A 12,160-nucleotide genomic window follows, 5' to 3' on the forward strand; every position below is an offset into this window, starting at 1 on the left:
TCATGACTATATAACGGACTATATAATTGGACTGTTATGGTCTGTGACTGAACTGTGACTGTGTTAAGGTTATGGATATGACTATAATGGACTGTTATGGCCCCGTGACTGGACCTGACTGTTAAGGTTATGACTAATATAATGGGACTGTTTATGGCCTGTGACTGACCTGACTGTGTTAAGGTTATGACTATATAATGGACTGTTATGGCCCCGTGACTGACCTGACTGTTTAAGGTTAATGACTATATAATGGACTGTTAATGGCCCGTGACTGACCTGACTGTTAAGGGTTATGACTATATAATGGACTGTTATGGTCCGTGACTGACCGACTTGATGTCATCACTATTAATGGACTGTTATGACTGTGACTGAACCTGACTGTAATGGACTTATATAACTGACTGTTATGGCCTGTGACTGACCTGACTGTATATGTCATGACTATATAATCGGGACTGTTATGGCCCGTGATGACCTGATTGTTAAGGTTATGACTATATAATGGACTGTTATAGGCACTAGTGACTGACCTGACTGTTAAGGTCATGACTATATAATGGACTGTTATGGCCGTGACTGAACCTGACTGTTAAGGTTATGACTATATAATGGACTGTTATGGCCCGTGACTGACCTGACTGTTAAGGTTATGACTATATAATGGACTGTTATGGCCTGTGACTGACCTGACTGTATAGGTCATGACTATATAATGGACTGTTATGGCCCGTGACTGACCTGACTGTTAAGGTCATGACTATATAATGGACTGTTATGGCCTGTGACTGACCTGATTGTTAAGGTTATGACTATATAATGGACTGTTATGGCCCGTGACTGACCTGACTGTTTAAGGTCATGACTATATAATGGACTGTTATGGCCTGTGACTGAACATGACTGTTAAGGTCATATGACTATATAATGGACTGTTATGGCCCTGTGACTGACTGACTGTTAAGGTTATGACTATATAATGGACTGTTTATGGCCCGTGACTGACCTGACTGTATAAGGTCATGACTATATAATGGACTGCCCGTTATGGACCTGTGACTGACAATGACTGTTTAGGGTCATGACTATATAATGTGGGACTGTTATGGGTCCGTGACTGACCTGACTGTTAAGGTTATGACTATATAATGGACTGTTATGGCCTGTGACTGACCTGACTGTTAAGGTTTATGACTACATAATGGACTGTTATGGCCTGTGACTGACCTGACTGTTAAGGTCATGACTATATAATGGACTGTTATGGTCCTGTGACTGTGACTGTTAAGGTAATGACTGGACTGTTATGGCCCGTGACTGACCTGACTGTTAAGGTTATGACTATATAATGGACTGTTATGGCCCGTGACTGACCTGACTGTTTAAGGTCAAATGACTATATAATGGACTGTTATGGGCTGTGACCGACCTGACTGTCTAAGATTCATGACTATATATTGGACTGTTATGGCTGTGACTGACCTGACTGTTATAAGTGTAATGACTATATAATGGACTGTTATGGTCCTGTGACTGACCTGACTGTTAAAGGTCATGACTATATAATGGACTGTTATGGCCCGTGACTGACCTGATTGTTAAAGTCATGACTATATAATGGACTGTTATGGCCCGTGACAAACATGACTGTTTAGGTCATGACTATATAATGGACTGTTATGGCCCGTGACTGACCTGACTGTTAAGGTTATGACTATATAATGGACTGTTATGGCCTGTGACTGACTTGGACTGACCTGACTGTTAAGGTTATGGGACTGATATAATGGACTGTTATGGCCTGTGACTGCCCGTGACTGACCTGACTGTTTAGGTTATGACTATATAATGGATATAATGTGACTGTTAAGGTGGACAAACAAATAATGGACTGATGGCCTCTGTGACTGACCTGACTGTTAAAATCCCGTGACGTGACTGTTAATGTCATGACTATATAATCGGACTGTTATGGCCCTGTGACTGACCTGACTGTTAAGGTTATGACTATATAATGGACTGTTATTGGCTGCCGTGACTGACCTGACTGTTAAGGTCATGACTATATAATGGACTGTTATGGCCTGTGACTGACCTGACTGTTAAGGTCATGACTATATAATGGACTGTTATGGCCTGTGACTGACCTGATTGTTAAGGTCATGACTATATAATGGACTGTTATGGCCCGTGACTGACCTGACTGTTAAGGTTATGACTATATAATGGACTGTTATGGCCTGTGACTGACCTGATTGTTAAGGTTATGACTATATAATGGACTGTTATGGCCCGTGACTGACATGACACTGTTAAGGTTATGACTATATAATGGACTGTTATGGGCCGTGTGACTGTGTGCTGACATGACTGTTAAGTTATGACTATATAAGGGACTGTTATGGCCTGTGACTGACCTGACTTATAAGGTTATGACTATATAATGGACTGTTATGGCCTGTGACTGAAATGACTGTTACATGACTATATAATTGGACTGTTTATGGTCCTGTGACATGACCTGACTGTTAAAGTCATGACTATATAATGGACTGTTATGGCCCGTGACTGACCTGACTGTTAAGGTTATGACTATATAATGGACTGTTATGGCCCGTGACTGACCTGACTGTTAAGGTCATGACTATATAATGGACTGTTATGGCCCGTGACTGACCTGACTGTTAACGACAATGACAATATCATGGACTGTTATGGTCTGTGACTGACCTGACTGTTAAGGTCATGACTATATAATGGACTGTTATGGTCCGTAACTGACCTGACTGTTACGACAATGACTATATAATGGACTGTTATGGTCTGTGACTGACCTGATTGTTACGGTTATGACTATATAATGGACTGTTATGGCCTGTGACTGACCTGACTGTTAAGGTTATGACTATATAATGGACTGTTATGGCCCGTGACTGACCTGACTGTTAAGGTTATGACTATATAATGGACTGTTATGGCCTGTGACTGACCTGACTGTTAAGGTTATGACTATATAATGGACTGTTATGGTCCGTGACTGACCTGACTGTTAAGGTCATGACTATATAATGGACTGTTATGGCCCGTGACTGACCTGACTGTTAAGGTTATGACTATATAATGGACTGTTATGGCCTGTGACTGACCTGACTGTTAAGGTTATGACTATATATAATGGACTGTTATGGCCCCTGTGACTGACCTGATTGTTTAAGGTCAATGACTATATAATGGACTGTTATGGTCCTGTGACTGACCTGACTGTTAAGGTCATGACTATATAATGGACTGTTATGGTCCGTGACTGACCTGACTGTTAAGGTCATGACTATATAATGGACTGTTATGGCCTGTGACTGACCTGACTGTTAAGACAATGACTATATAATGGACTGTTATGGCCCGTGACTGACTGACCTGACTGTTAAGGTTATGACTATATAATGGACTGTTATGGCCTGTGACTGACCTGACTGTTAAGGTCATGACTATATAATGGACTGTTATGGTCCGTGACTGACCTGACTGTTAAGTTCATGACTATATAATGGACTGTTATGGTCTGTGACTGACCTGACTGTATAGGTCATGACTATATAATGGACTGTTATGGTCCGTGACTGACCTGACTGTTAAGGTCATGACTATATAATGGACTGTTATGGCCTGTGACTGACCTGACTGTTAAGGTCATGACTATATAATGGACTGTTATGGCCCGTGACTGACCTGACTGTTAAGGTCATGACTATATAATGGACTGTTATGGCCCGTGACAAACCTGACTGTTTAGGTTATGACTATATAATGGACTGTTATGGCCTGTGACTGACCTGACTGTTTAGGTCATGACTATATAATGGACTGTTATGACTGACCTGACTAAAGGTTATGACTATATAATGGACTGTTATGGTCCGTGACTGACCTGACTGTTAAGGTCATGACTATATAATGGACTGTTATGGCCTGTGACTGACCTGACTGTTAAGGTCATGACTATATAATGGACTGTTATGGCCTGTGACTGACCTGACTGTTAAGGTTATGACTATATAATGGACTGTTATGGCCTGTGACTGACCTGACTGTTAAGGTTATGACTATATAATGGACTGTTATGGCCCGTGACTGACCTGATTGTTAAAGTCATGACTATATAATGGACTGCTATGGCCCGTGACAAACATGACTGTTTAGGTTATGACTATATAATGGACTGTTATGGCCCGTGACTGAAATGACTGTATAGGTCATGACTATATAATGGACTGTTATGGCCCGTGACTGACCTGACTGTTAAGGTTATGACTATATAATGGACTGTTATGGCCCGTGACTGAAATGACTGTTAAGGTCATGACTATATAATGGACTGTTATGGCCCGTGACTGACCTGACTGTTAAGGTTATGACTATATAATGGACTGTTATGGCCTGTGACTGACCTGGCTGTTAAGACAATGACTATATATAATGGACTATTATTGCCCGTGACTGACCTGATTGTTAAGGTTATGACTATATAATGGACTGTTATGGCCTGTGACTGACCTGATTGTTAAGGTCATGACTATATAATGGACTGTTATGGCCTGTGACTGACCTGATTGTTAAGGTTATGACTATATAATGGACTGTTATGGCCCGTGACTGACCTGACTGTTAAGGTCATGACTATATAATGGACTGTTATGGCCTGTGACTGACCTGACTGTATAACCATGACTATATATAATGGATGGATGTTATGTGGCTGTGGACTGAAGGCCCGTGACTGACCCTGACTGTATATGGCATGACTATATAATGGACTGTTATGGTCCGTGACTGACCTGACTGTTAAGGTCATGACTATATAATGGACTGTTATGGTCCGTGACTGACCTGACTGTTAAGGTCATGACTATATAATGGACTGTTATGGCCTGTGACTGACCTGACTGTTAATATGTCATGACTATATAATGGACTGTTATGGTCTGTGACTGACCTGACTGTATATGGCATCACTATATAATGGACTGTTATGGTCCGTGCCTGACCTGACTGTTAAGGTCATGACTATATAATGGACTGTTATGGTCCGTAACTGACCTGACTGTTACGACAATGACAATATCATGGACTGTTATGGCCTGTGACTGACCTGACTGTTAAGACAATGACTATATAATGGACTGTTATGGTCTGTGCCTGACCTGACTGTTAAGGTCATGACTATATAATGGACTGTTATGGTCCGTAACTGACCTGACTGTTACGACAATGACAATATCATGGACTGTTATGGTCTGTGACTGACCTGACTGTTATGGCATGACTATATAATGGACTGTTATGGTCCGTGACTGACCTGACTGTTACGACAATGACAATATCATGGACTGTTATGGTCTGTGACTGACCTGACTGTTAAGGTCATGACTATATAATGGACTGTTATGGTCCGTGACTGACCTGATTGTATATGTCATCAATATATAATGGACTGTTATGGCCTGTGACTGACCTGACTGTTAAGGTCATGACTATATAATGGACTGTTATGGTCCGTGACAGACCTGATTGTATATGTCATCACTATATAATGGACTGTTATGGTCCGTAACTGACCTGACTGTTACGACAATGAAAATATCATGGACTGTTATGGTCTGTGACTGACCTGACTGTTAAGGTAATGACTATATAATGGACTGTTATGGCCCGTGACTGACCTGACTGTTAAGGTAATGACTATATAATGGACTGTTATGGTCTGTGACTGACCTGACTGTTAAGGTCATGACTATATAATGGACTGTTATGGCCTGTGACTGACCTGACTGTTAAGGTCATGACTATATAATGGACTGTTATGGCCCGTGACTGACCTGACTGTTAAGGTCATGACTATATAATGGACTGTTATGGTCCGTGACTGACCTGACTGTTAAGGTCATGACTATATAATGGACTGTTATGGTCCGTGACTGACCTGACTGTTAAGGTCATGACTATATAATGGACTGTTATGGTCCTGTGACTGACCTGAACCAGATGTTATGTTTTGGTTATGACTATATAATGGACTGTTATGGTCCGTGACTGACCTGACTGGACCTGACTATATGGTTTGGATGACTATATAATGACTGTTATGGTCCGTGACTGACCTGACTGTTAAGGTTATGACTATATAATGGACTGTTATGGCCTGTGACTGACCTGACTGTTAAGGTTATGACTATATAATGGACTGTTATGGCCCGTGACTGACCTGATTGTTAAGGTTATGACTATATAATGGACTGTTATGGCCCGTGACTGACCTGACTGTTAAGGTCATGACTATATAATGGACTGTTATGGCCTGTGACTGACCTGACTGTTAAGGTCATGACTATATAATGGACTGTTATGGCCCGTGACTGACCTGACTGTTTAGGTTATGACTATATAATGGACTGTTATGGCCCGTGACTGACCTGACTGTTAAGGTTATGACTATATAATGGACTGTTATGGCTGTGACTGAAATGACTGTATAAGTCATCACTATATAACGGACTGTTATGGCCTGTGACTGACCTGACTGTTAAGGTTATGACTATATAATGGACTGTTATGGCCCGTGACTGACCTGACTGTATATGTCATGACTATATAATGGACTGTTATGGTCCGTGACTGACCTGACTGTTTAAGGTTCAATGACTATATAATGGACTGTTATGGGCCCGTGATGACCTGACTGTTATAATGACTATATAATGGACTGTTATGGTCCGTGACTGACCTGACTGTTTAGGTCATGACTATATAATGGACTGTTATGGTCTGTGGACTGACCTGATTGTTATGGTTATGACTATATAATGGACTGTTATGGCCCGTGACTGACCTGATTGTTAAGGTTATGACTATATAATGGACTGTTATGGCCCGTGACTGACCTGACTGTTAAGGTTATGACTATATAATGGACTGTTATGGCCCGTGACTGACCTGATTGTTAAGGTTATGACTATATAATGGACTGTTATGGTCCGTGACTGACCTGACTGTTAAGACAGTGACTATATAATGGACTGTTATGGCCTGTGACTGACCTGGCTGTTAAGACAATGACTATATATAATGGACTATTATTGCCCGTGACTGACCTGATTGTTAAGGTTATGACTATATAATGGACTGTTATGGCCTGTGACTGACCTGATTGTTAAGGTTATGACTATATAATGGACTGTTATGGTCCGTGACTGACCTGATTGTTAAGGTTATGACTATATAATGGACTGTTATGGGCCCGTGACTGACCTGACTGTTTAAGGTCATGACTATATAATGGACTGTTATGGTCTGTGACTGACCTGACTGTATAAGACTGAATGACTGTTTAGGTAAATATAATGGACTGTTATTGGCCTGTGACAGACATGACTGTTAAGGTCATGACTATATAATGGACTGTATATGGACTGTGACTGACCTGACTGACACTAATGGACTGTTAAGGTTGATGACTGACTATATAAACGGACTGTTATGGACAATCTCCTGACTGTGTGGCACCACTATATAATGGACTGTTTGAGTCCTGTGATGACTATATAATGGACTGATGGACTGTTATGACCCGTGACTGAACTGACTGTTCATGACTATATAATGGACTGTTATGGTCCTGTGACTGACCTGACCTGTTAAGTGTCATGACTATATAATGGACTGTTATGGCCCTGTGAACTGACCTGACTGTTAAGGTTATGACAATATAATGGACTGTTATGGCCCGTGACTGACCTGATTGTTTAAGTCATGACTAATTAATGGACTGTTATGGCCGTGACTGACCTGACTGTTAAGGGTCTATATGACTATATAATGGGATGACTATTTATGGCCCGTGACTGACCTGACTGTTAAGGTCATGACTATATAATGGACTGTTATGGCCTGTGACTGACCTGACTGTTAAGGTTATGACTATATAATGGACTGTTATGGCCTGTGACTGACCTGACTGTTAAGGTCATGACTATATAATGGACTGTTATGGCCTGTGACTGACCTGACTGTTAAGGTCATGACTATATAATGGACTGTTATGGCCCGTGACTGACCTGACTGTTAAGGTTATGACTATATAATGGACTGTTATGGCTGTGACTGAAATGACTGTATAAGTCATCACTATATAACGGACTGTTATGGCCTGTGACTGACCTGCCTGTTAAGGTAATGACTATATAATGGACTGTTATGGCCCATGACTGACCTGACTGTTAAGGTAATGACTATATAATGGACTGTTATGGTCTGTGACTGACCTGACTGTTATAGGTCATGACTATATAATGGACTGTTATGGCCCGTGACTGACCTGACTGTTTAATGGTCATGACTATATAATGGACATGTGTTATGGCCCGTGACTGACCTGATTGTTAAGGTCAAATGACTATATATAATGGACTGTTATGGCCTGTGACTGACCTGAATGTTAAGTGTTATGACTATATAATGGACTGTTATGGTGTGATACTGACCTGATTGTGACTGTTAAGGTCATCACTTTATAACGGACTGTTATGGCCTGTGACAGACCTGATTGTCAAAGTTATGACTATATAATGGACTGTTATGGCCCGTGACTGACCTGATTGTTAAAGTCATGACTATATAATGGACTGCTATGGCCCGTGACAAACATGACTGTTTAGGTTATGACTATATAATGGACTGTTTAATGCCCTGTGACATGACCTGATTGTTTAAGGTTAATGACTATATAATGGACTGTTTATGGCCCGTGACTGACCTGGACTGTTATAAGGTACTATGACTATATAATGGACTGTTATGGCCTGTGACTGACTGACTGTTAAGGTACATGACTGTATAATGGACTGTTATCTGTTGACTGACCTGACCTCTCAAGGTCATGACTATATAATGGACTGTTATTTCCGTGACTGACCTGACTGTTATGTCATGGACTATTATAATGGACTGTTATGGCCCGTGACTGACCTAAATCGACTGTTAAGGTCTTGACTATATAATGGACTGTTATGGCCCGTGACTGACCTGACTGTATATGTCATTACTATATAATGGACTGTTATGGTCCGTGACTGACCTGATCTGTTAAGGTCCTGACTATATAATGGACTGTTATGGTCTGTGACCTGCCCTGTACTGACTAAGGTGTATGACACAGAAATTTTCAAATATAATGGATGTTTATGGCCTGTGACTGACCTGATTGTATATGGTCATGACTATTATAATGGACTGTTATGGTCCGTGACTGACCTGACTGTTAAGGTCGATGACTATATAATGGGACTGTTATGGTCCTGACTGCCCTGACTGAGGTTTATGTAATAATTGAGGACTGTATGGGCCTGTGACTGAACTGACTGTATATGTCATTACTATATATATTGGACTGTTATGGCCTGTGACTGACCTGACTGTTAAGGTCCGCCTACAATACCTGGACTGTAATTATGGTCAGTGTAACACTATATAATGGACTGTTATGGTCTGTGACTATATGACTGTTAAGGTCCATGGACTAAAAATGACTGTTATGACTCGTGACTGACCTGACTGTATAAGTCATCACTATATAATGGACTGTTATGGCCTGTGACTGACCTGACTGTTAAGGTCATGACTATATAATGGACTGTTATAGCCTGTGACTGACCTGATTGTTAAGGTCATGCCTATATAATGGACTGTTATGGTCAGTGACAAACATGGCTGTTAAGGTCATGACTATATAATGGACTGCTATGCCCGTGACAAACATGACTGTTTAGGTTATGACTATATAATGGACTGTTATGGCCCGTGACTGACCTGACTGTTAAGGTTATGACTATATAATGGACTGTTATGGCCCGTGACTGACCTGACTGTTAAGGTTATGACTATATAATGGACTGTTTATGGTCCGTCGGACTGACCTGACTGATTGTTAATGTCATGACTATATAATGGACTGTTATGGCCTGTGACTGAACTGATTGTTAAGGTTCATGACTATATAATGGGAATGTTATGGCCCGTGACTGACCTGACTGTTTAAGGTTTATGACTATATAATGGACTGTTATGGCTCCGTGACTGACCTGACTGTTAAGGTTATGACTATATAATGGACTGTTATGGCCCGTGACTGACTGATTGTTAAGTTATGACTATATAATGGACTGTTATGGCCGTGACTGACCTGAACCTGTTGACAATGACAAGGTATATGGACTGTTTATGGCCTGTGACTAGACCTGACTGTATAAGACATATGCCCTACTATTATAATGGACTGTTATGGCCCGTGACTGACCTGATGTGTTAAGGTTATGACTATATAAATGGACTGTTATGGTCGTGACTGACCTGACTGTTTAAGGTTATGACTATATAATTGGACTGTTATGGTCCGTGACTGACCTGACTGTTAAGATGTCATGACTATATAATGGACTGTTAATGGCCTGTGACTGACCTGACTGTTAAAGGTCATGACTATATAATGGACTGTTATGACGGCCCGTGATGACTGACCTGACTGTTATATGTCATGACTATATAATGGACTGTTATGCCCGTGACTGACCTGGCTGTTAAGGTCATGACTATATAATGGACTGTTATGGCCCGTGACTGACCTGACTGTTTAGGTCATGACTATATAATGGACTGTTATGGCCCGTGACTTGACCTGACTGTTAAGGTCATGACTATATAATGGACTGTTAATGGTCCCTGACCTGATTGTTACTGTGACTTATAATTGACTGTTAATGGAGTCATGACTAATATAATGGACTGTTATGGCCCGTGACTGACCTGACTGTTAAGGTCATGAACTATATAATGGACTGTTATGGTCTTTCTGTTGACTGACCTGACTGTGTTAGGTTATGGACTATATAATGGACTGTTATGGCCTGTGACTGACCTGACTGTTAAGGTCATGACTATAATAATGGGACTGTTATGGGTCCGTGACATGACCTGACTGTTATATGTCATCACTATATATAATGGACTGTTTATGGTCCGTGACATCTGTAATGGTCCTGCCCTGTACTGGTAAGGTAGCATGACTATATAATGGACTTGTTATGGCCTGTGACTGACCATGACTGTATATGTTAATGGAATGGACTAAATGGACTGTTATGGTCCGTTGACTGACCTGACTGATACTGTTACTGGCATGACTATATACATGGGACTGTTATGGTGCCGAGGACTGAACCTGACTGTTAAGGTTCATGACTATAAAATGGACCTGTTTATGCCTGTGAACTGACCTGACTGTTAAGGTCATGACTATATAATGGACTGTTATGGTCAGTGACTGACCTGATTGTAAGGTCATGACTATATAATGGACTGTTATGGCCTGTGACAAACATGACTGTTAAGGTCATGACTATATTAATGGACTGTTTATGGCCTGTGACTGACTGATTGTACTGTATATGGTCATGACTATATAATGGACTGTTATGGCCGTGATGACCTGACTGTTAAGGTCATGACTATATAATGGACTGTTATGGCCTGTGACTGACCTGATTGTTAAGGTCATGACTATATAATGTGACTGTTATGGCCTGTGACTGACCTGACTGTTAAGGTTATGACTATATAATGGACTGTTATGGTCATTGGTGACTGACCTGACCTGTTAATGGTTGAAGATGACTACTATAAAATGGACTGTTATGGTCCGATGACTGACCTGACTGTTAAGGTTATGACTATATAATGGACTGTTATGGCCCGTGACTGACCTGACTGTTAAGGTTATGACTATATAACGGACTGTTATGGCCTGTGACAGACCTGATTGTATATGTCATCACTATATAATGGACTGTTATGGTCCGTAACTGACCTGACTGTTACGACAATGACAATATCATGGACTGTTATGGTCTGTGACTGACCTGACTGTTACGACAATGACAATATCATGGACTGTTATGGTCTGTGACTGACCTGACTGTTAAGGTCATGACTATATAATGGACTGTTATGGCCCGTGACTGACCTGACTGTTAAGGTTATGACTATATAATGGACTGTTATGGTCCGTGACTGACCTGACTGTTAATGTCATGACTATATAATGGGCTGT

This window comes from Argopecten irradians, chromosome 5 (assembly GCF_041381155.1).
Source record: "Argopecten irradians isolate NY chromosome 5, Ai_NY, whole genome shotgun sequence".
NCBI classification, from domain to species: Eukaryota; Metazoa; Mollusca; class Bivalvia; order Pectinida; family Pectinidae; genus Argopecten; species Argopecten irradians.